The sequence below is a fragment of the Triticum aestivum genome, chromosome 4D (genome assembly GCF_018294505.1).
Source record: "Triticum aestivum cultivar Chinese Spring chromosome 4D, IWGSC CS RefSeq v2.1, whole genome shotgun sequence".
Lineage (NCBI taxonomy): Eukaryota > Viridiplantae > Streptophyta > Magnoliopsida > Poales > Poaceae > Triticum > Triticum aestivum.
In genome coordinates, this window is record NC_057805.1 from 478,435,359 (window position 1) to 478,458,977 (window position 23,619).

The 23,619-nt window shown below is 44.1% G+C and overlaps 1 pseudogene; it reads left to right on the forward strand.

Annotated features, from left to right (window-relative positions):
• Positions 1-4,367: 4,367 nt before the first annotated feature.
• LOC123100414 (uncharacterized) lies at positions 4,368-6,542 on the forward strand (annotated as a pseudogene).
• Positions 6,543-23,619: the final 17,077 nt, after the last annotated feature.

Sequence of the window (23,619 nt, forward strand, 5' to 3'; positions counted from 1 at the left end):
AAATCATCCCCAGTACCCTTGTACGGACAAACCGAACAAGCCTTAAACAACATCTCTTAGTTTAATTAATGCCTAAATCAATCACTCTCCATTAAACCGATGTGTGAAGTTTAATCGATGGGTAAACGATGCCTTAATTGATCCATGTGAAGGTGTGGAGAGAGGGCTTACCTCCATTGACGAAGGCATGTCAGAGAGGTGAAAATCAGTGATGAAGCCGGTACTTGCCTCTGGTGCTTGCCATCCAGATCTTGCCTCCTACGATGGTCACCGCCGCTAGTGAGAATGGAGAGGGGGGAGAGTGAGCATTGAGAAATGAGTGAAGGGATTTATGGTTCCACACCAGGAAATAATGCAGTGTCTCTCACGTGTCCCACACGTGCACCTGCCTGCAACCATGAGCGATCGCTCAAATCGCTCGGGTTTAGCTCACTAGAAGTAGTTCCGGCCATTCCTTCAGAGCCAGGCCGAACGGTGCTTCAACATTCATGCCATGTAGGCCAAATAGTAAAAGCAGACATCCAAATGAGCCAATTTGGCTCCCCAGAGCCCTCATGGGCCTCATGAAGCCTACCAAACACACCATAAGGGGTGGATTGTAGCCATGTCGTGGTGCGGCATCAACTCCTTTGGTTGTCCATGTACATCCCCGTCCCACTCTTGTCAAGTAGATCCATAAGTGCCTCTGTCTGATCTAGAAGTCCCATGTACCTCATCTCATCTTCAATTGACATATGGCTCTCCTCGTTGACCATGAGTTGTGATGGCGTTGGCTTGTTGCAGGCTGCTCGCCGGTATACCCATGGTGTGGGCTTTTTTGGTAGTTCGACCCCCTCCTTCTTTGGCTCGGCCAGATTGAGGGCGCGATCAAAACTTTCCCACCCCCTTGGCCGTGTTTAGCTTTGTTGCTAATCATGGACAACTTCATCTTTTGTGCTTTGCCATACCTTTCTTCCCCTTCGGTTTGTTCATGCCCACACCTCGGTCCTCCTTCTACGACATGGATGCTTGTTATTTTGACAACATCGGGCTACTGGATTCTACGCTTGGTGACATGGTGTCTACAATCACACACGTGTTGTTGGCTCAAGGCTAATGGTGGTTTTGTCCATCTGTTACATGTGCTTCAGTTATTGTCATTGTCCTTGCTATAGTAGTCATGTTGTTTCAGTTATAGTTCATCGGTGTCCAGGCCTTAGCAGTGGATAGTTCTTCCTTTCTTGCATTGTGTTGTACTTTTACTAGTATGCTGGTTTCAGTCATCTTTTGGTTGCACAACTTCAACTCTTGGGTTGGCTGTCCTTAGGGTGGTTTGGTTCTTATGTTAGTTTCATGTGTCGGGCCTCTCTGGAATGTTGTATGGGTCATTCCTTCTTTGGATTTTTATCATCTTCTTTCTCAGTTAAATCACATGCAACTCTCTTGCATGGTTCGAAGAAACTCTCCGACATGGTGTAGAAAAATATATCTTACACTCTAGGTGTTTTTGTGCACCATTGTCAATGTTTGGCATAATAGTTTAGAAAATTAAACATGAAGAAATATGAAGCATCGAGAAAAATGCTGCAGGAGAAAATGCATATATCCGTAAGAACTATTGGTATTCTCTCATGGGTGTGATGGATCATTTTGCTCCACTACACAAAATAGCGAAACCCCACGTCTCCATCTCTCTACCTCTCCGGGGCTATATGGGTGGCACATTCTTAGATATCGTTTGTCATAAAGTTCCACCTTAATGAATACACATGCGTCGCTCATGCATGCCACTTATCGGTGGCTTTATTTGAGCAATGCTCATTGTGGCATACATCACAACGCCTATTTGCTATGACACAGTCAATTCAGCCGAGCGAGCTTTACCTCCATACATAGCCCATCATGTCCCAATAAGTTTGTTGTTTCCAACCTCGCATGTGCCCATGAATAAGGATCCCAATTGTGATAAATATCTTGCCTATTTTTTGTGTTCATGAAATAAAATAGAAACAAATCTAGACATAGATTCATGAATGACGTGTGTACTTGCCATTTGGCAAGAAAATCATGGTTGTTTATGTTATCCACATAAATGAAATGGAAGTCTAACTACTATGCGTGCATATCTTTTACTTGGCAGAACACTCTATTCGCCATACATTTTCATGAAAACTCAGAGTTGTATATGTTTCCATAACACCTTGGAATTTTCACTTACCTTTTAGTTATTTATAACGATGCCATTTAGTGTTATGACAAGGGGCATACGAGATTGATTCATCTTGGTGATTTCCCAGCGTAGTTTAATTTTCGTTTGAGTGAAATGCGCCACTATTCCATTAACTCAAATTGACTGCACACTATAGACCAATAACTTGGAAAATGATCACATTTGGGCCATAAATTCGTTAATTTTATCAAATAAGGCCAAAGTCGATTTGGGACGGAAGACGGACCACATGGCTGCCACGTCACATTATCTTTAACTGCTTGTAAACAGACTAGTTTTCACATAGGTCTTTTTGCAACAATGTCGACCTCATAAACTGACTATTTTTTGCAGCTCTGACTTTTGCAATTGCTTCGACTCAATTCGATCAGCACACCGGTTTCCCTCTATTTAGGTCAAGGTTTTTTTTAAAGGTTGCATGTTCCATGATACTTGAACCCACAACGTGAGGGTGTAAACAATGGGCTTTGTAAGCACTAGAACACCAAGATCTTTGCGTACAAGGATGGAGTGGACAATATATATATATATATATATATATATATATATTACAACACAAAGATGTGGTTAATTGTTACAAAAGTGCATTATAAAATATATAAGATGAGGGCATGTTTGATGGGACTCGAAACCACACCCTAATGAAGGGGGGGGGTGCATGTTGACCTCTAGAATGCAAATTATTTTGTTTCTACATGGTTACACAATGTATATAGAATTCGAGGATTCTGCATGCCACACAACCACGCAGGGAGAGAGCACATGGAGGGCCACACGTCTAGCAAACGCTGGGACAGTCGACCGACCCTGCTGCACCTCCAAGCCTCACCACCAAAAATCACCATCGAGTAGGACCCACAACTAATCTCCGGTGATGAAGATGATGGCCGGCGTCCTAAAGGTGGATGAAGACGACTTTGTCTAGTAGCCTTTGGACATAGAGGATCAATATCTCACCAACATCGAGTATCCTTTAGAACAGCATGCACCGGAGAGGAATATGCCCCTTAAGCAGGCAGTGGCCTCCTCAAAGAAGCTAAAGCGACACTGAAGACCTGCTTTCCAAGGATCTACATCCAAAGACAACAAATTTGGCCTCCAAGATAGGAGGTTGAGAGGGATGGTTGCCACTACATGCACATGAATTTGACAAAGACTCCGCTCCAGCCAGAGAAGTACATGTGGTATGATAAATCTCCAACTCAAGTGAAGAGAACCGCCACCTATCCATGGAAGAAGAAAGAGAATGCACCGATTCCAAAGGAGGTTGGTTCAGTTTTGATTGTTGAATTCACTATTGTTGGAGACCAATAGTGAAGCAGGAGATCTCCGGAAAGGATTTTTGTGTCATCGGAGGTATGACGGGTATAATTTTGCAGGAGATTATGGGATAGGGAAGGGGCAACGATCCAGAGAGATCCCTGATGCAACCTTGGGCCAAATGCTTGGCACCATCGCGGGGCCAAAAATTGAAATGGGAGAAAATGATTGGGGAAATCACAAGAAGAGAAGGGAGATTATTTAGAAGGGCACCTTTGGGACAAATCGAGTAGAGTACTTTGGCGAGGAAGGCAGTGATGGAGACCATACTAAGGATGACCATGATAGGAGCTCGTGTTCAACATATTATGCTTGCTTTGGCATGCCACTGGCTCTAGATTTTCTTCAACATGTGCTTTGAGTGTCTAGAAAACTATATTTCTTTCTAGCTCAAATGCTAATATTGGTCATGTACCTATTGTTGCGTATTTGACACTTAAGTTTGCTGCACCTTTCCCAAAGATCCCACCTTCTGTATGCAAACAAAGATAAAACTGATGCTGCTTTTGCTAATACATGGTACTCGCTTGCTTTTGGATCTTGGCGCCAACCTTTTCTGGCTACTGAGAACTGATACCTGTGTGTGTTGTTTTCCTTGATATGCTAAAATTCACAAGTATGCATAATTTTGTTCTGCATGCTTGGCCAGAGTGTTATTGATACATGACATACCTGGGAAAAGTATTGTTGTTTCCTGTTTCCTTCTACCTAAATTTAATTCCAGCTATCCCCAGCCTTCCTCAGCACTCTCAAGAAACCCATAGGCTACAACTCCCACTTCCCAAATCCGATCTGAACCCCGATCAGTCCGAGCGCCGATTGTTGCCGCCCGATCATGATGTTTGATTTTGGCAGCAAAGAGGAGAAGAGAAAGATCTTCTCCATGTTATGTGGGTCCCCGACACACCCTCATCGTAACGCTGCATCCCCTTCCGTGCCTAGGTCTTCCCTGAGCCACTAGCATACCTCACCCACGCGAGCAATGCCACCACTGCGGAGGCCTTCTCGAGCGATGACCACATTGTCCAGGTCACCGTCTGCATCACCAACCAGCCTCCTATCTATGTGTCCACTGCCCTGGCCTCATGAAAGACGGTTGTGGCAGGCCCAACATCATCTGCTCGGAGAAGGATTTCCTTGTCCTCTCCATCCTCTTCCTACCCGTTCTCAGAGGGCGACGCGAGTACTTCATCTACAAGGCCAACCCCGTGCCATCATTGTGCCTGCTCCCAGGTCCCCACCAGTGCATCCTCACATCCTCAGATCTCGGCCTCTTGCCCTATGATAATGGCGTCCATTTCGTCCTGGCTGTCTTGTGCTATTCACCGATCCCTTGGGAGTTTACCTCCTCCAAGACCTGGGTTTGGAGGTGTAAAGTGCTGCAGGTGGAGCTATCGTTCCATGTCAGAGCATGGATGACCTAGTTTCTAGCTTCCAAGGTGATTCACTTTGGAGAAGCTCGAATGGGTTGATCTCTAGACGGGGACTCTGTTCTGCAAGATGCTCAAAAAAATGCGTGTGGCGTGATTCATCGCATTTCCTAAGGTGATGCCTGGCAACACAAACATCGCAAAATTGTTTGTGCGACCAGTTTAGAATGTTGCATACAGTAATGGCATGATCAAGTTTGCCGAGATAAAAATATATGAAAGACCATATGTTGATTAAAGTTCGTATGATGACTTGGATATAGAATGACTTCTTGCGACCAATGAAGCAAGGGATTCATAGCTTATGACAAGGAAATCTCGGTTGACTAACCAAGTCATTCTATGTTGTTGCCTGACCTGGCTCTGAGTGACACCTATGCAAGAGATTTGACATTAAAGGACCTGCTAGCATCTCACCTGTCTCGCGCTTGACCTGTGATTGTGATAATGTTTTTTTACTTGTTGTGTAAATCAAAATTTTGTAGCATAAAGACATGGCTGAACACAGTTGACCTGAAAAAGAAGATGTTGGTTGATATGGCACCATTTTCTTTCAAAGGATATACCTCTGCCCACCCTTGTGCATTGTCCAAGTATCTGAACATAGTTCCAGGTAATTATGCTAATGCTTGCATGTTGATCATTTCATTTCTTCTTGTAGTCAAAGTACTTTATTAATGTTTTTCTCGTGAAGGAAGTGTTATGATTATGAGTATGTTTCAGTATGGAGATGAGAAACATGTTTAGTGGTGTATCTCGGTTATCCACTACACTGGGTGGGGTTCCCATATTACTCATGTCCTAATGAACAAATATAAATTTGGTTACAACTTTAGTTGGGTTGATGGATGTAAGTAAATTACTGAAGCCACATGCACCCTTAGTTTGCTGTTGCACCCTTGGTTTTCTGATCTAGAGTCCACCTTGCATGTGCGATGTTTATTATGTTGATTGCATTTTTTTCACATGTGGTTGATGAGTCTAGCATTAAATCCTGATAGTTGTGATACTGTATGGGCAAGAATCAAATGGAGAAGCATTCATTGTTGTCAAAATTTACCCGCATGTGTGGTTCTCAACCTCTGAAACATTTGGGTGTTCTAATTAATCAACAAAGACATGCATGATAGGATGTTCACTGTCAGGTTGTAGAGGATAGTACTGCATCCAAACAAACTAAAAAAGGATTTGTGCAAAATACAATTCAGTCAGTTAAGCAACTAAAAATATTCTATGTGACCTAGAGACGTGAATGTGAACTCTATGGGGATATTGCAACTCCTGACCACATCGTGTTTTGCTATCCTTTAGCCTTTTTTGAGATTATCCGACAATCAGTTGTTGACTTTTGTGGCTGAACTCTCAATTGACCCCAATAGCTTATAATCGATTAGTAGATATTTCCTGACCAATTAATGCGATTTTGGTTATGAACGATCTAATGGGATTCTTATATTTGGTATATTCTGGTGTTGAGATGCATAAGAAACACCATGACCATAAATTGATTTTGGACCCTCTGATGCCCATTTATCTCATGTGTCCCTGATGCATCAATGGAAGGTACTTTAGGAGGACAGTGAGGAGCTTGTGACAAAGACATTTTGCTCTTGAGCGCCATCCTCATCATGTCAAAAGCCAACTCAAGCTTCCCTAAAATGCAAACATGGAGATCTTTTATGGTGGCCCTAGCTTCTGTTGTCCGTCCTCTGCAAGACTCTATTATTGCCATTTTATTCATTGGGCTATTTTGTGTTCCTATGACTAGCTACGTACCATTTCAGTATTATTAGCTTAACATTATGTGTAGTTCTATCACGAATATTTTTGTATGTTTAGTTTCTCCAATTGTGGACCCTGTCTGTCTGGTTTGCTTTCATGAAAACCAAGTAGTGAAAAATCGTACCGTTGGTCTAAAATATCTAAGGTTTGGCAAGAGAACCTGTTATGTTGCAAACCACCTAAACAAATATCTCTACTTATAAGATTGATTTAACTTATTGTTCCACTTATAAACCGCATGGCAATAGAAAACCGAGACCAAAAAGGCCAAAAAGTAAATGAAAATCAAATTCGTTATGCGTCAGTTGGACATGCATGCACAAATAAATAGCTCCTACCACAACGTATGTTTAACATGCCTTACCAAAGAGGCACATGGGAGATATTCAAGGATTTTTTCCACACTAACACATGCATTTTCACACGACCAAGTGATATGTTGTAAGTACAGGAAATGTGTAAACAAATATAGAAATGATAAAATCAGCAAAGTAAAAAAGCTAGTTCCACATCTCCCTGCCCCATCCCGCTGCAATCTCAAACCCTAGCCTATTGGAGTACCACTTGTCACTTTGCCTCTATCACAAACCCGAGCCTACTAGACCCCACCACTCATCACTTTGTCACAATCTCGAGCCCTAGCCTGCTAGACAGTACCATTTGTCGCTCAAACATAATCTCAAACCCTACCCTAGCAGACCCCATCATCAATTGTTCCTCCGCCCGCAATCCCTGATTCAATCCATGAGGATACGCAGGAATCCTTCAAGGATATTCATACTATTAAACGCTTGAAGCACCACCCTGAATTACCTTTGTGACATCTCACACAATCAAGCCCTATGCATGCTGGCCATGATGGCATGAACGAATATAGAGGTATGGTTATTCTCGAGAGCATCAACTCAACCCCCATTGCATAGACACGGTGCGTGGCTTGAGCATGTCGGCATGGGATTTGTGATCCGAGCTTTATGCCACCAATACAAAGGTTAGCATCTGTCTTCTACTTTATAACTTTGTATTTGGATTATATCCATGCTTCCCTACATATGGGATTCAGCTGTTTTTAAATCGAGCAGATCGAGGTGATTAGTGATCATATCAGGTTTTGATCTAGCTGTACGTCCCTCAGTGGAACCCTAGTAGACCTATCTTCTCCTCCTCATTGTTATGCATAGCCCCTAGCTTTTGTGTATTTGCTATGATTAGTTTCTTATAGTCTAGCATGGTTTACATTTTAACATTATTTGGTTAGCTTCTTGTAGTTTAGCATCGCTTATACTTTTAGCATTTTTTGTGGTTAGTTCTTTGAGTTTAACATAGTTTACAAATTAAGCATTTATCTGGTTAGTTCTTGCAATTTTATGAGGTTTACACTTTTAACATTTATGTAGTTAGTTGTTGCATTTTAGTGGTTTACAATTTTAGCACTTCACTGATTAGGTTCTTGTAGGTTAATGCCATTTACACTTTTTGCACTTATTTGGTTAGTTTCTTGCAATTGATCTAGTTTATACTTTCAACATTTATGCTTGATCTCATGCACACATGATGAAGTTTGTAACGATGTAATTTCACGAGGGTGCCTTTGAAAACTACATTTTGCCCATTACGTGTAGAGTTGGCTTGTGCAATTGAGGTACTGTGGAGAAATTCAATTAAGAGCTGATCATGGATGCCAGATAAACAAAGATGAGGTTATTGAACAGATGGACCAAGTTGTTTCCTCTGAGCTAGATTAGTTGACCATGACATCTATCTCCAAAGTGGGCATCTGCTCCAATGGGTGCAAGTGGAACAATGTGGTTTATGGTTGGGGGGGGGGGTTACCACTACTACACATTCTTCGACCCATTCCGCAAGAAAGCGAGCTAAGTCGGGCGAGAAACAAATCCAATGATGAAAATCTAGGTGTTGTGGTGGTGACCTAATGATGCTGCATTGACTGTTTTTGTTTGATAGTTTGCACCATTATATTTGATGCTTTGTGACCTAATCATCTATTTGTTTTACCATATTATGCAGGGAATCGAGACTTTTTGTTTTGGCAAGAGTTCCAATTTGGGAGAAATTCCATGTTTGTCATTTGAAAGCTATTGAATTATAGTTCTAACATCAGAAGCAAATTGCTGACTTATTTTCCCATACAACCATCACAAATAAATCAGACATGTCTTGCCCACATGATGAAGGAAAAAATGGGGTCATGTGATTGTACCCACAAATGTTTCTAGGGATAAGGTGAAAGAAAACATGGGGTCATGCCTTTTCCACTGGCAAGTAGAACAAGATTTAGGTTTAGGATTAGCTGTTCGGAAGGAAAGCTAGGTTTTTGAATGAACAGAACAGGAAGCAAGGCAAATGATAGACTGGCACCAATGAAATTTGGTGGCCATCGGCACAAAAAAATTGATTGTCACAAGCACACCGACGGGTAATTCCTTTGGCTCCCAGGACAAAGCATCAATCTCATGTAGCATTTCTTGAACAACTGAAAGTGTCGTAATAAAACTAAATGTCCCTACCGTTTATCCCTCATATGGAACACCTCTTTGTTATCCCTTTGTCCTCCCCATCACTGTTTCTCCTCCCTATATTTATCACATGATATGTTAATAAAGGTGTTCCTTCTTTTGCAAATAAGAAAATTACATGATGCATTTATTTATTGATGACTTCTAGAGGCTTAAGATTGGGTTTTTGTCTTTCAAGCTAGTAGAAATCTAGCAAAAGGACTATACTTTAGCATTTATGTAGTTAGCTGTTGCAATTTTATGTGGTTTACACTTTTAACACTTCACTAATTAGGTTCTCGTAGTTGAACGTTATTTACACTACTAATACTTAAGTGTTTTGTTTCTTGCAACTTAATATCATTTTATATCGAGTGTCAACCTATGCTGGAACTCAAACACATGATAATTTTGCATCGGTCGAATCATAGGTGGATGTCCTTGAAACAACATTTTGCGTGTCGCCTACAGAGTCGGTCTATGCAACTATGATGTCATGGAGAAATTCAATGAAGAGTCGATCGTGGATGAAAAGCTCAAGAAATATGAGGTTCTCTAATAGATGAACAAGATGTGTGGAGGATAGGATATGTTAGTCCAATAAAAATTAATAAAAAATATGCCAAAGTGTATGTAATTGATAGCAATATAGCATGAATCATACAAAAATTATAGATATGTTTGGTACATATCATCTTCTACCATCTCCTCTTCCACATCCCACTCTCTTTTTCACCATCGTTCCACAACCATGAACCCCTCCCCACCAGCCTTCGATGGACAACACTGCTCCTCGGGTGATCGCGTGGCGCCCACTTAAAGTTTGTGAAGTATATGGAGGTGTACTCTCGGTTCAACACCATGGACGAGATGATCAAGGAAGGAGAAGTTGTGCTCTCATAGGCAATGAATACTGAGATAAAGATGATGAAGCCTGACCCTGCCAAAGGTGCTATGCAAGTGGACATACTGTTGTGGCCTTGGATGAGGATAAGTCGGAAGATCGAGGTGAGAGAGCTAGATGGGCCAAGTACAGGTCTACCATTGTGGTGGCACCAACCACCATTGTTCTGGAGGATGATAATGAGGAGGAGATGGTGGACATTGGCAATACCAAAGCAGCCAAGATGGTGGCCAGGTTTCCTGAGCCTGGCTCCTCTACAATGCCGATGTAGGTCAAACAGTACCAGCATCAAGGTTACCACCGCTCAAAAAGCACCTCTAGGCCTGCCGCGTCTAGTTAACATAAAGGGATTCTCATCGATTATAACCCCCTTTTAGTCAAAATCCTTCCGAATACCCTTGTACGGACTAACCGAGCAAGCCTTAAATGAACTCTCCTAGTGTAACCAATGCCACAACCGGTCACTCTCCATTTAATCGATGTGTGAAGTTTAATCAATGGGTAAACGATGCCTTAATTGATCCTTTCGAAGGTGTGGAGAGATGGCATACCTCCATTGACGAAGGCGTATGGGAGAGAGAGAATCAGTGATGAAGCCGGTATGTGCCGCTGGTGCTTGCCATCCAGATCTTGCCTCCTACGATGGTCACTACCGCTGGTGAGAATGAAGGGAGGGGAGACCGAGCATTGAGAAATGTGTGACGGGATTTATAGTGCCACGTCGGGAAATAATGCGGTGCCTCTCGCGGGTCCCACACGTGCAGCCGCCTGCAACCATGTGTGGCCGCTCACATCGCTCGGGCCTAGCTCATTGGAAGCAGTTCATTGGGCTGTTCCTCTAGACGTAGGCCGAACGGTGCTCTAATTGTCATGCCATGTAGGCCAAATAGTAAAAGCAGGCATCCAAATATGGGCCAATTTGGCTCCCCAAAGCCTGCATGAGCCTCACAAAGCCTACCAAACACATGATAAGCGGTGGACTGTAGAAATGCTGTGGTGCGGCATCAGTTCCTTCGTTTGTCCATGTACATTCCCATCCCACTCTAGTCATTCCTCTTATCATGCCTCTCTCTCCTGTCGGTCGTCCTTAACTAGATCGAAAGTGCCTTTGTAAGATCTAGCGGTCCCACCTCACCACATCTCATCTTCAATTGGCATATGTCTCTTCTCGTTGACCACGAGCCGTGATAGTGTTGGCTTGTCGCATGTCAGTCGCCGGTATACCAGTGGTGTGGGATTTTTTGGTAGTTCAACCCCCTCCTTCTTTGGCTCGGACAGATTGAGGATGCGATCCAAACTTTCCCACCCCATCCATTGTGTTTAGCTTTATTGCCGATCTTGGATAGCTTCGTCTTTTGTTCTTTCCCATACCTTCCACCTGGGTTTGTACATGTCCACACCTTGGGCCTCCTTCTACGACATGGATGGTTGTCATTTTGACAACATCGGGCTACTAGATGTTGGAAATATGCCCTAGAGGCAATAATAAATGGTTATTATTATATTACTTTGTTCATGATAATTGTCTATTTCATGCTATAATTGTGTTATCCGGAAATCGTAATACATGTGTGAATACATAGACCACAACGTGTCCCTAGTAAGCCTCTAGTTGACTAGCTCGTTGATCAACAGATAGTCATGGTTTCCTGACTATGGACATTGGATGTCATTGATAACGGGATCACATCATTAGGAGAATGATGTGATGGACAAGACCCAATCCTAAGCATAGCACAAAAGATCGTGTAGTTCGTTTGCTAGAGCTTTTCCAATGTCAAGTATCATTTCCTTAGACCATGAGATCGTGCAACTCCCGGATACCGTAGGAATACTTTGGGTGTGCCAAACGTCACAACGTAACTGGGTGACTATAAAGGTACACTACGGGTATCTCCGAAAGTGTCTGTTGAGTTGGCACGGATCGAGACTGGGATTTGTCACTCCGTATGACGGAGAGGTATCTTTGGGCCCACTCGGTAATGCATCATCATAATGAGCTCAAGGTGACTAAGGAGTTAGCCACGGGATCATGCATTACGGTACGAGTAAAGAGACTTGCCGGTAACGAGATTGAACAAGGTATTGGGATACCGACGATCGAATCTCGGGCAAGTAACATACCGATTGACAAAGGGAATTGTATAAGGGATTGATTGAATCCTCGATATCGTGGTTCATCCAATGAGGTCATCGTGGAACATGTGGGAGCCAACATGGGTATCCAGATCCCGCTGTTGGTTATTGACCGGAGAGGCGTCTCGGTCATGTCTGCATGTCTCCCGAACCCGTAGGGTCTACACACTTAAGGTTCGGTGACGCTAGGGTTGTAGAGATATTAGTATGCGGAAACACGAAAGTTGTCCGGAGTCCCGGATGAGATCCCGGACGTCACGAGGAGTTCCGGAATGGTCCGGAGGTGAAGAATTATATATAGGAAGTCCAGTTTCGGCCACCGGGAAGGTTTCGGGGGTTATCGGTATTGTACCGGGACCACCAGAAGGGTCCCGGGGGTCCACCGGGTGGGGCCACCTATCCTGGAGGGCCCCATGGGCTGAAGTTGGAAGGGAACCAGCCCTTAGTGTGCTGGGGCGCCCCCCATGGGCCTCCCCCTGCGCCTAGGGTTGGAAACCCTGGGGGTGGGGGGCGCCCCACTTGACTTGGGGGGGGGAGTTTCTCCCCTGGCCGCCGCCCCCCTTGTAGATGGGTTCCAGGGCTGGCGCCCCCCTCCAGGGGGCCTATATATAGGGGGGGGGGGGAGGTAGGGCTGCTGTACCCTAGCCCTTGGCGCCTCCCTCTCCCCCTGCAACACCTCTCCGTCCCGCTTGTGCTTGGCGAAGCCCTACCGGGATCCCGCTACTTCCACCACCACGCCGTCGTGCTGCTGGATCTCCATCAACCTCTCCTTCCCCCTTGCTGGATCAAGGAGGAGACGTCGCTGCTCTGTACGTGTGTTGAATGCGGAGGTGCCGTCCGTTCGGCACTCGGTCATCGGTGATTTGGATCACGACGAGTACGACTCCATCAACCCCGTTCATTAGAACGCTTCCGCTCGCGATCTACAAGGGTATGTAGATGCACTCCTTTCGCCTCGTTGCTAGTATACTCCATAGATGGATCTTGGTGATGCGTAGGAAATTTTAAAATTCTGCTACGATCCCCAACAGTGGCATCATGAGCCAGGCCTATGCGTAGTTACTATGCACGAGTAGAACACAAAGCAGTTGTGGGCGTAGATGTTGTCAATTTTTCTTGCCACTACTAGTCTTATCTTGTTTCGGCGGTATTGTGGGATGAAGCAGCCCGGACCGACCTTACACGTACGCTTACGTGAGACAGGTTCCACCGACTGACATGCACTAGTTGCATAAGGTGGCTAGCGGGTGTCTGTCTCTCCCACTTTAGTCGGAACGGATTCGATGAAAAGGGTCCTTATGAAGGGTAAATAGAAATTGGCATATCACGTTGTGGTTTTACGTAGGTAAGAAACGTTCTTGCTAGAAACCTATACAAGCCACGTAAAAACTTGCAACAACAATTAGAGGACGTCTAACTTGTTTTTGCAGCATGTGCCTTGTGATGTGATATGGCCAGAAGATGTGATGAATGATATATGTGATGTATGAGATTGATCATATTCTTGTAATAGGAATCACGACTTGCATGTCGATGAGTATGACAACCGGCAGGAGCCATAGGAGTTGTCTTTATTTTTTGTATGACCTGCGTGTCATTGAAGAACGCCATGTAAATTACTTTACTTTATTGCTAAACGCGTTAGCCATAGAAGTAGAAGTAATCGTTGGCGTGACAACTTCATGAAGACACAATGATGGAGATCATGATGATGGAGATCATGGTGTCATGCCGGTGACGAAGATGATCATGACGCCCCGAAGATGGAGATCAAAGGAGCAGAATGATATTGGCCATATCATGTCACTATTTGATTGCATGTGATGTTTATCATGTTTTGCATCTTATTTGCTTAGAACGACGGTAGTAAGTAAGATGATCCCTTATAATAATTTCAAGAAAGTGTTCCCCCTAACTGTGCACCGTTGCGAAGGTTCGTTGTTTCGAAGCACCACGTGATGATCGGGTGTGATAGATTCTAACGTTCGCATACAACGGGTGTTGACGAGCCTAGCATGTACAGACATGGCCTCGGAACACACGCAATACACTTAGGTTGACTTGACGAGCCTAGCATGTACAGACATGGCCTCGGAACACGGAGGACCGAAAGGTCGAGCATGAGTCGTATAGAAGATACGATCAACATGGAGATGTTCACCGATCTTGACTAGTCCGTCTCACGTGATGATCGGACACGGCCTAGTTAACTCGGATCATGTTTCACTTAGATGACTAGAGGGATGTCTATCTGAGTGGGAGTTCATTGAGTAATTTGATTAGATGAACTTAATTATCATGAACTTAGTCTAAAATCTTTACAATATGTCTTGTAGATCAAATGGCCCACGTTGTCCTCAACTTCAACGCGTTCCTAGAGAAAACCAAGCTGAAAGATGATGGCAGCAACTATACGGACTGGGTCCGGAACCTGAGGATCATCCTCATAGCTGCCAAGAAAGATTATGTCCTAGAAGCACCGCTAGGTGAAGCACCCATCCCAGAGAACCAAGACGTTATGAACGCTTGGCAATCACGTGCTGATGATTACTCCCTCGTTCAGTGCGGCATGCTTTACAGCTTAGAACCGGGGCTCCAAAAGCGTTTTGAGAAGCATGGAGCATATGAGATGTTCGAAGAGCTGAAAATGGTTTTCCAAGCTCATGCCCGGGTCGAGAGATATGAAGTCTCCGACAAGTTCTTCAGCTGTAAAATGGAGGAAAATAGTTCTGTTAGTGAGCACATACTCAGAATGTCTGGGTTACACAACCGCTTGTCTCAGCTGGGAGTTAATCTCCCGGATGACGCGGTCATTGACAGAATCCTTCAGTCGCTTCCACCGAGCTACAAGAGCTTTGTGATGAACTTCAATATGCAGGGGATGGAAAAGACCATTCCTGAGGTATATTCAATGCTGAAATCAGCGGAGGTGGAGATCAGAAAGGAACATCAAGTGTTGATGGTGAATAAAACCACTAAGTTCAAGAAAGGCAAGGGTAAGAAGAACTTCAAGAAGGACGGCAAGGGAGTTGCCGCGCCCGGTAAGCCAGTTGCCGGGAAGAAGTCAAAGAATGGACCCAAGCCTGAGACTGAGTGCTTTTATTGCAAGGGAAGTGGTCACTGGAAGCGGAACTGCCCCAAATACTTAGCGGACAAGAAGGCCGGCAACACCAAAGGTATATGTGATATACATGTAATTGATGTGTACCTTACCAGTACTCGTAGTAGCTCCTGGGTATTTGATACCGGTGCGGTTGCTCATATTTGTAACTCAAAACAGGAACTGCGGAATAAGCGGAGACTGGCGAAGGACGAGGTGACGATGCGCGTCGGGAATGGTTCCAAGGTCGATGTGATCGCCGTCGGCACGCTACCTCTGCATTTACCTACGGGATTAGTTTTAAACCTCAATAATTGTTATTTAGTGCCAGCTTTGAGCATGAACATTGTATCTGGATCTCGTTTAATTCGAGATGGCTACTCATTTAAATCCGAGAATAATGGTTGTTCTATTATATGAGAGATATGTTTTATGGTCATGCCCCGCTGGTCAATGGTTTATTCTTGATGAATCTCGAACGTGATGTTACACATATTCATAGTGTGAATACCAAAAGATGTAAAGTTGATAACGATAGTCCCACATACTTGTGGCACTGCCGCCTTGGTCACATTGGTGTCAAGCGCATGAAGAAGCTCCATGCAGATGGACTTTTGGAGTCTCTTGATTACGAATCATTTGACACGTGCGAACCATGCCTCATGGGTAAGATGACCAAGACTCCGTTCTCCGGAACAATGGAGCGAGCAACCAATTTATTGGAAATCATACATACCGATGTGTGCGGTCCAATGAGTGTTGAGGCTCGCGGAGGATATCGTTATGTTCTCACTCTCACTGATGACTTAAGTAGATATGGGTATGTCTACCTAATGAAACACAAGTCTGAAACCTTTGAAAAGTTCAAGGAATTTCAGAGTGAGGTTGAGAATCAACGTGACAGGAAAATAAAGTTCTTACGATCAGATCGTGGTGGAGAATATTTAAGTCACGAATTTGGTACGCACTTAAGGAAATGTGGAATCGTTTCACAACTCACGCCGCCTGGAACACCTCAGCGAAATGGTGTGTCCGAACGTCGTAATCGCACTCTATTGGATATGGTGCGATCTATGATGTCTCTTACCGATCTACCGCTCTCATTTTGGGGCTATGCTTTAGAGACTGCCGCATTCACTTTAAATAGGGCTCCGTCGAAATCCGTTGAGACGACACCGTATGAATTATGGTTTGGGAAGAAACCTAAGCTGTCGTTTCTAAAAGTTTGGGGATGCGATGCTTATGTCAAGAAACTTCAACCTGAAAAGCTCGAACCCAAGTCGGAAAAATGCGTCTTCATAGGATACCCTAAGGAAACCATTGGGTATACCTTCTACCTCAGATCCGAAGGCAAGATCTTTGTTGCCAAGAATGGGTCCTTTCTGGAGAAAGAGTTTCTCTCGAAAGAATTAAGTGGGAGGAAAGTGGAACTTGATGAGGTGATAGTCACCCCTTCCGAACCGGAAAGTAGCGCAGCGCGGGAAGATGTTCCTGTGGTGCCTACACCGACTGGGGAGGAAGTTAATGATGATGATCATGAAGCTTCGGATCAAGTTACTGCTGAACTTCGTAGGTCCACAAGGACACGTTCCGCACCAGAGTGGTACGGCAACCCTGTCCTGGAAATCATGTTGTTAGACAACGGTGAACCTTCGAACTATGAAGAAGCGATGGCGGGCCCGGATTCCGACAAATGGCTAGAAGCCATGAAATCCGAGATAGGATCCATGTATGAAAACGAAGTATGGACTTTGACTGACTTGCCCGATGATCGGCGAGCCATAGAAAACAAATGGATCTTTAAGAAGAAGACAGACGCGGATGGTAACGTGACCATCTATAAGGCTCGACTTGTCGCTAAGGGTTATCGACAAGTTCAAGGGGTTGACTACGATGAGACTTTCTCACCCGTAGCGAAGCTGAAGTCCGTCCGAATCATGTTAGCAATTGCCGCATTCTATGATTATGAGATATGGCAAATGGACGTCAAAACGGCATTCCTTAACGGCTTTCTTAAGGAAGAATTGTATATGATGCAGCCGGAAGGTTTTGTCGATCCTGAGAATGCTAACAAGGTATGCAAGCTCCAGCGCTCGATCTATGGACTGGTGCAAGCATCTCGGAGTTGGAACATTCGTTTTGATGAGATGATCAAAGCGTTTGGGTTTACACAGACTTATGGAGAAGCCTGTGTTTACAAGAAAGTGAGTGGGAGCTCTGTAGCATTTCTCTTATTATATGTGGATGACATACTATTGATGGGAAATGATATAGAGTTCTTGGAAAGTATAAAGGCCTATTTGAATAAGTGTTTTTCAATGAAGGACCTTGGAGAAGCTGCTTATATATTAGGCATCAAGATCTATAGAGATAGATCAACACGCCTCATTGGTCTTTCACAGAGTACGTACCTTGACAAGATATTGAAGAAGTTCAATATGGATCAGTCCAAGAAGGGGTTCTTGCCTGTATTGCAAGGTGTGCAATTGAGCACGGCTCAATGCCCGACCACGGCAGAAGATAGAGAAAAGATGAGTGTCATCCCCTATGCCTCGGCCATAGGGTCTATTATGTATGCCATGCTGTGTACCAGACCTGATGTAAACCTTGCCGTAAGTTTGGTAGGAAGGTACCAAAGTAATCCCGGCATGGAACACTGGACAGCGGTCAAGAATATCCTGAAGTACCTGAAGAGGACTAAGGATATGTTTCTCGTTTATGGAGGTGACGAAGAGCTCGTCGTAAAGGGTTACGTCGACGCTAGCTTCGACACAGATCTGGATGACTCGAAGTCACAAACCGGATACGTGTATATTTTGAATGGAGGGGCAGTAAGCTGGTGCAGTTGCAAGCAAAGCGTCGTGGCGGGATCTACATGTGAAGCGGAGTACATGGCAGCCTCAGAGGCAGCGCAAGAAGCAATCTGGATGAAGGAGTTCATTACCGACCTAGGGGTGATTCCCAATGCGTCGGGCCCGATGACTCTCTTCTGTGACAACACTGGAGCTATTGCCCTTGCCAAGGAGCCCAGGTTTCACAGGAAGACCAGGCATATCAAGCGTCGCTTCAACTCCATTCGTGAAAGTGTTCAAAATGGAGACATAGATATTTGTAAAGTACATACGGACCTGAATGTAGCAGATCCGTTGACTAAACCTCTCCCTAGAGCAAAACATGATCAACACCAGAACGCTATGGGTGTTCGATTCATCACAATGTAACTAGATTATTGACTCTAGTGCAAGTGGGAGACTGTTGGAAATATGCCCTAGAGGCAATAATAAATGGTTATTATTATATTTCTTTGTTCATGATAATTGTCTATTGTTCATGCTATAATTGTGTTATCCGGAAATCGTAATACATGTGTGAATACATAGACCACAACGTGTCCCTAGTAAGCCTCTAGTTGACTAGCTCGTTGATCAACAGATAGTCATGGTTTCCTGACTATGGACATTGGATGTCATTGATAACGGGATCACATCATTAGGAGAATGATGTGATGGACAAGACCCAATCCTAAGCATAGCACAAAAGATCGTGTAGTTCGTTTGCTAGAGCTTTTCCAATGTCAAGTATCATTTCCTTAGACCATGAGATCGTGCAACTCCCGGATACCGTAGGAGTGCTTTGGGTGTGCCAAACGTCACAACGTAACTGGGTGACTATAAAGGTACACTACGGGTATCTCCGAAAGTGTCTGTTGAGTTGGCACGGATCGAGACTGGGATTTGTCACTCCGTATGACGGAGAGGTATCTCTGGGCCCACTCGGTAATGCATCATCATAATGAGCTCAATGTGACTAAGGAGTTAGCCACGGGATCATGCATTACGGTACGAGTAAAGAGACTTGCCGGTAACGAGATTGAACAAGGTATTGGGATACCGACGATCGAATCTCGGGCAAGTAACATACCGATTGACAAAGGGAATTGTATACGGGATTGATTGAATCCTCGACATCGTGGTTCATCCGATGAGATCATCGTGGAACATGTGGGAGCCAACATGGGTATCCAGATCCCGCTGTTGGTTATTGACCGGAGAGGCGTCTCGGTCATGTCTGCATGTCTCCCGAACCCGTAGGGTCTACACACTTAAGGTTCGGTGACGCTAGGGTTGTAGAGATATTAGTATGCAGAAACCCGAAAGTTGTTCGGAGTCCCGGATGAGATCCCGAACGTCACGAGGAGTTCCGGAATGGTCCGGAGGTGAAGAATTATATATAGGAAGTCCAGTTTCGGCCACCGGGAAGGTTTCGGGGGTTATCGGTATTGTACCGGGACCACCGGAAGGGTCCCGGGGGTCCACCGGATGGGGCCACCTATCCCGGAGGGCCCCATGGGCTGAAGTGGGAAGGGAACCAGCCCTTAGTGGGCTGGGGCGCCCCCCATGGGCCTCCCCCTGCGCCTAGGGTTGGAAACCCTAGGGGTGGGGGGGCCCCACTTGGGGGGGAAGTTTCCCCCCTGGCCACTGCCCCCCTTGTAGATGGGTTCCAGGGCCGGCGCCCCCCTCCAGGGGGCCTATATATAGGGGGGAGGGAGGGCTGCTGTACCCTATCCCTTGGCGCCTCCCTCTCCCCCTGCAACACCTCTCCGCCCCGCTTGTGCTTGGCGAAGCCCTGCCGGGATCCCGCTACTTCCACCACCACGCCGTCGTGCTGCTGGATCTCCATCAATCTCTCTTTCCCCCTTGCTGGATCAAGAAGGAGGAGACGTCGCTGCTCCGTATGTGTGTTGAATGCGGAGGTGCCATCCGTTCGGCACTCGGTCATCGGTGATTTGGATCACGGCGAGTACGACTCCATCAACCCCGTTCATTAGAACGCTTCCGCTCGCGATCTACAAGGGTATGTAGATGCACTCCTTTCCCCTCGTTGCTAGTATACTCCATAGATGGATCTGGATGATGCGTAGGAAATTTTAAAATTCTGCTACGATCCCCAACACTAGATTCTTAGCTTGGTGACATGGTGTATATGATCACACAAGTGGTGGCATCTCAAGGCTAATGGTGGTTTTGTCCATCTATTACATGTGCTTCAGTCACTGTCATTGTCGTCGCTATGGTAGTCACATTGTTTGGTTTATAGTGGATTGGTGTCCACGCCTTAGCTGTGGACAATTCTTGCTTTCTTGCATTGTGTTGTAATTTTACTTGTATGTTGGTTTTAGTCATCTCTTGGTTGCACAACATCAACTCTTGGGTTGCCTATCCTAAGGCCGGTTAGGTTCTTATGTTTGTTTCAAGTGTCGTGCCTCTCTGGCATATTGTATGGTTGTTGCTTCTTTGGATTTGTATCATCTTCTTTCTTAGTTAAATCACATGCAACTCTCTTGCATGGTTCGAAGAAACTCTCCAACATGGTTTAGAAAGTATATCTTACATTCTAGGTGTTTTGTGTGTACCATTGTCAATGTTTGGTATAATAGCTTAGAAAATTAAACATGAAGAAATTATGAAGCATCGAGAAAAATGCCACAAGAGATAATACATATATCAGTAAGAAGTATTGGTATTCTCTCATGGGTGTGATGGTTCATTTTGCTCCACTACACAAAATAGCAAAACCCCACTTCTCCATCTCTCTACCTCTCTAGTGCTATATGGGTGGTACATTCTTAGCTATCGCTTGTCATAAAGTCCCACCTTAACGAATACACATGCGGCTCTCATGCATGCCACTTATCAGTGGCTTGATTTGAGCAATGCTCATTGGGCATACATCACAATGCCTATTTGCTATGGCACAGTCAATTCATCCGAGCAAGCTTGACTTCCATACATAGCCCATCATGTCCCACTAAGTTTGCTGTTTCCAACCTCACATGTGTGTATGAATAAGAATCCCAATTGTGATAAATATCTTGCCTATTTTTTGTGTTCATGAAATAAAATAGAAACAAATCTTGACATAGTTTCATGAATAACGTGTGTACTTGCCATTTGGCAAGAAAATTATGGTTGTTTGTGTTCCTCCACATAAATGAAATGGTAGTCTGGCAACTATGAGTGCATACCTTTTATTTGGTAGAACACTCCATTTGTCATACGTTGTCTTGAAAGCGCAGAGTTGTATATTTTTCCATAATATCTTGGAATTTTCACTTGCCTTTTAGTTATTTCTAGCAACGCCTTTTAGTATTATGACAAGAGGCATATGAGCTTGATTCATTTTGGTGATTTTTTGGCGTAGTTTACTTTTCATTTGAGTGAAATGCGCCATTATTCCATTAACTCAAATTGATTGGGCACTATAGACTAACAACGTGGAAGGTGGTCACATTTGGGCCATAAAATCATTAATTTTATCAAATAAGGCCAAAACTGATTTCGGACGGAAAACTGATCACGTGGCCATGTCATATTATCTTTAATTGCTTGTAAACAGACTATTTTTCTACATAGGTCTTTTTGCAACAATGTCGACGTCGCAACTGACTTTTTTTGCAGCTATGACTTTTGAAATTGCTTCGGCTCAATTCGATCAGCACATCGGTTTCCCTCTGTTTGGGTGAAGGAAAAAATTTAAAAGGTTGCGTGTTCCATCAGACTTGAATCCGCAATGCGAGGGTTAAGCAATGGGCTTTATAAGCACTACAACACCAAGATCTTTGGATACAAGGATTTTGTGGACAATATATATTACCACACAAGGATATGGTTAATTGTTTCAAAAGTGCGTTTATAGAATATATATAAGATTAGTGCATGTTTGATGGGACTCGAAACAACACCCTTGTGAAGGGGGGGGGGTGCATGTTAACTGCTAGAATGCAAAGTATTTTGTGTGTCTACATGAATACACAATGTATTTAGAAGTCGAGGATTCTTCTGCCATTGCAGTTGATTCAACTTCCACAAAATTTGATTTTGCTGCCATGTCATCTGATTGGGAGAAAAGTGGCAACAGATCGATCACAATAGAAGCAAAGTGTTCGACTGATTAGATCAAATGGGCACCCTTTCAAAGAAAATAACTCCTCTAAAAACCTGCGTGCAACATAACAATAATAGTTAATGAGTTTTGGTTCTGCCCTTAAGATTATTGGTTCCAGCCTTGTTGAATGGACCAAAAAACCATTAATTATTGTTATTTTTTGAAAGCAAGGAAACAAGGAGGAAGTCAACACTGTTGCAAAAAGAACCCTCCATACATAGTCCATTGTGTACCAATGGGTTTCTTTTTCCAACTTTCCATGTGCTTATGCCTATGGCTCGAGTGTGATGACTATCTTGCCTTTTTTTGCAAAAAAATGTAAACTAAGTAGATCTACACATAGATGGTTGAATGGCGTGCGTACTTTCCATTCGATAAGAAAATCATGGTTGTTTGTGTTGTACACATAAATGGAATGGAAGACTAGCAACTATAAGTGCATACCTTTGTATTTGGTAGAACACTCAAATTTCCATATTTTCTGGAAAGTTGTAAGATCCATATGTTTCCATAACACATTGGAAACTTTAACTTGCCTTTTCGTTATTTCTAGAGACATCTTTTAGTATTATGACATTGGGCATATGAGCTTGATTCATCTTGATGAATTTATGACTAATTTCCTTGTCATTTTGATGGTGTCCTCCATTCTAGTGCATTCAGTGTCATCATGTGATGATGTGAGTTTTGCAGTCTCTTAAATGGATTTCCCTTTTACTAACCGGTGAAATAAAAGGCTTGCCACTGATTAAAAGAAGTGAATACATACCCCAAGGAACAAATTATTACATTGCCCCAGATAACACATGCCACTCAACCACGCAGGGAGAGGGCACGTGGAGGGCCACATGTTTACCAAACATTGGGAGAGTCGACCGACCCTGCTCCACCTCAAATCCTCGCCGCAAAAAATCACCATCGAGTTGGACCCGTAGCCGAACACAGGAGATGAAGATGATGGCCGGCAACCTAAAGGAGGATGAAGACGACTTCTTCTAGCAACTTCTGGACATAGAGGATAAATATCTCATCAACACCGAGGATCCTTTAGAACAACATGCACCGGAGAGGAATATGCCCCTTAAGCAGGTTGTGGCCTCCTAAAATAAGCTAAACGACACTGAAGACCTGCTTGCCAAGGATATGCATCCAAAGATAACAAATTTGGCCTCCAAGATAGGAGGTTGAGAGGGATGGTTGCCACTACATGCACAAGAATTTGATAGAGACTCCCCTCCAGCCAGAGCAGTAGATGTGGTATGCTCAATCTCCAACTC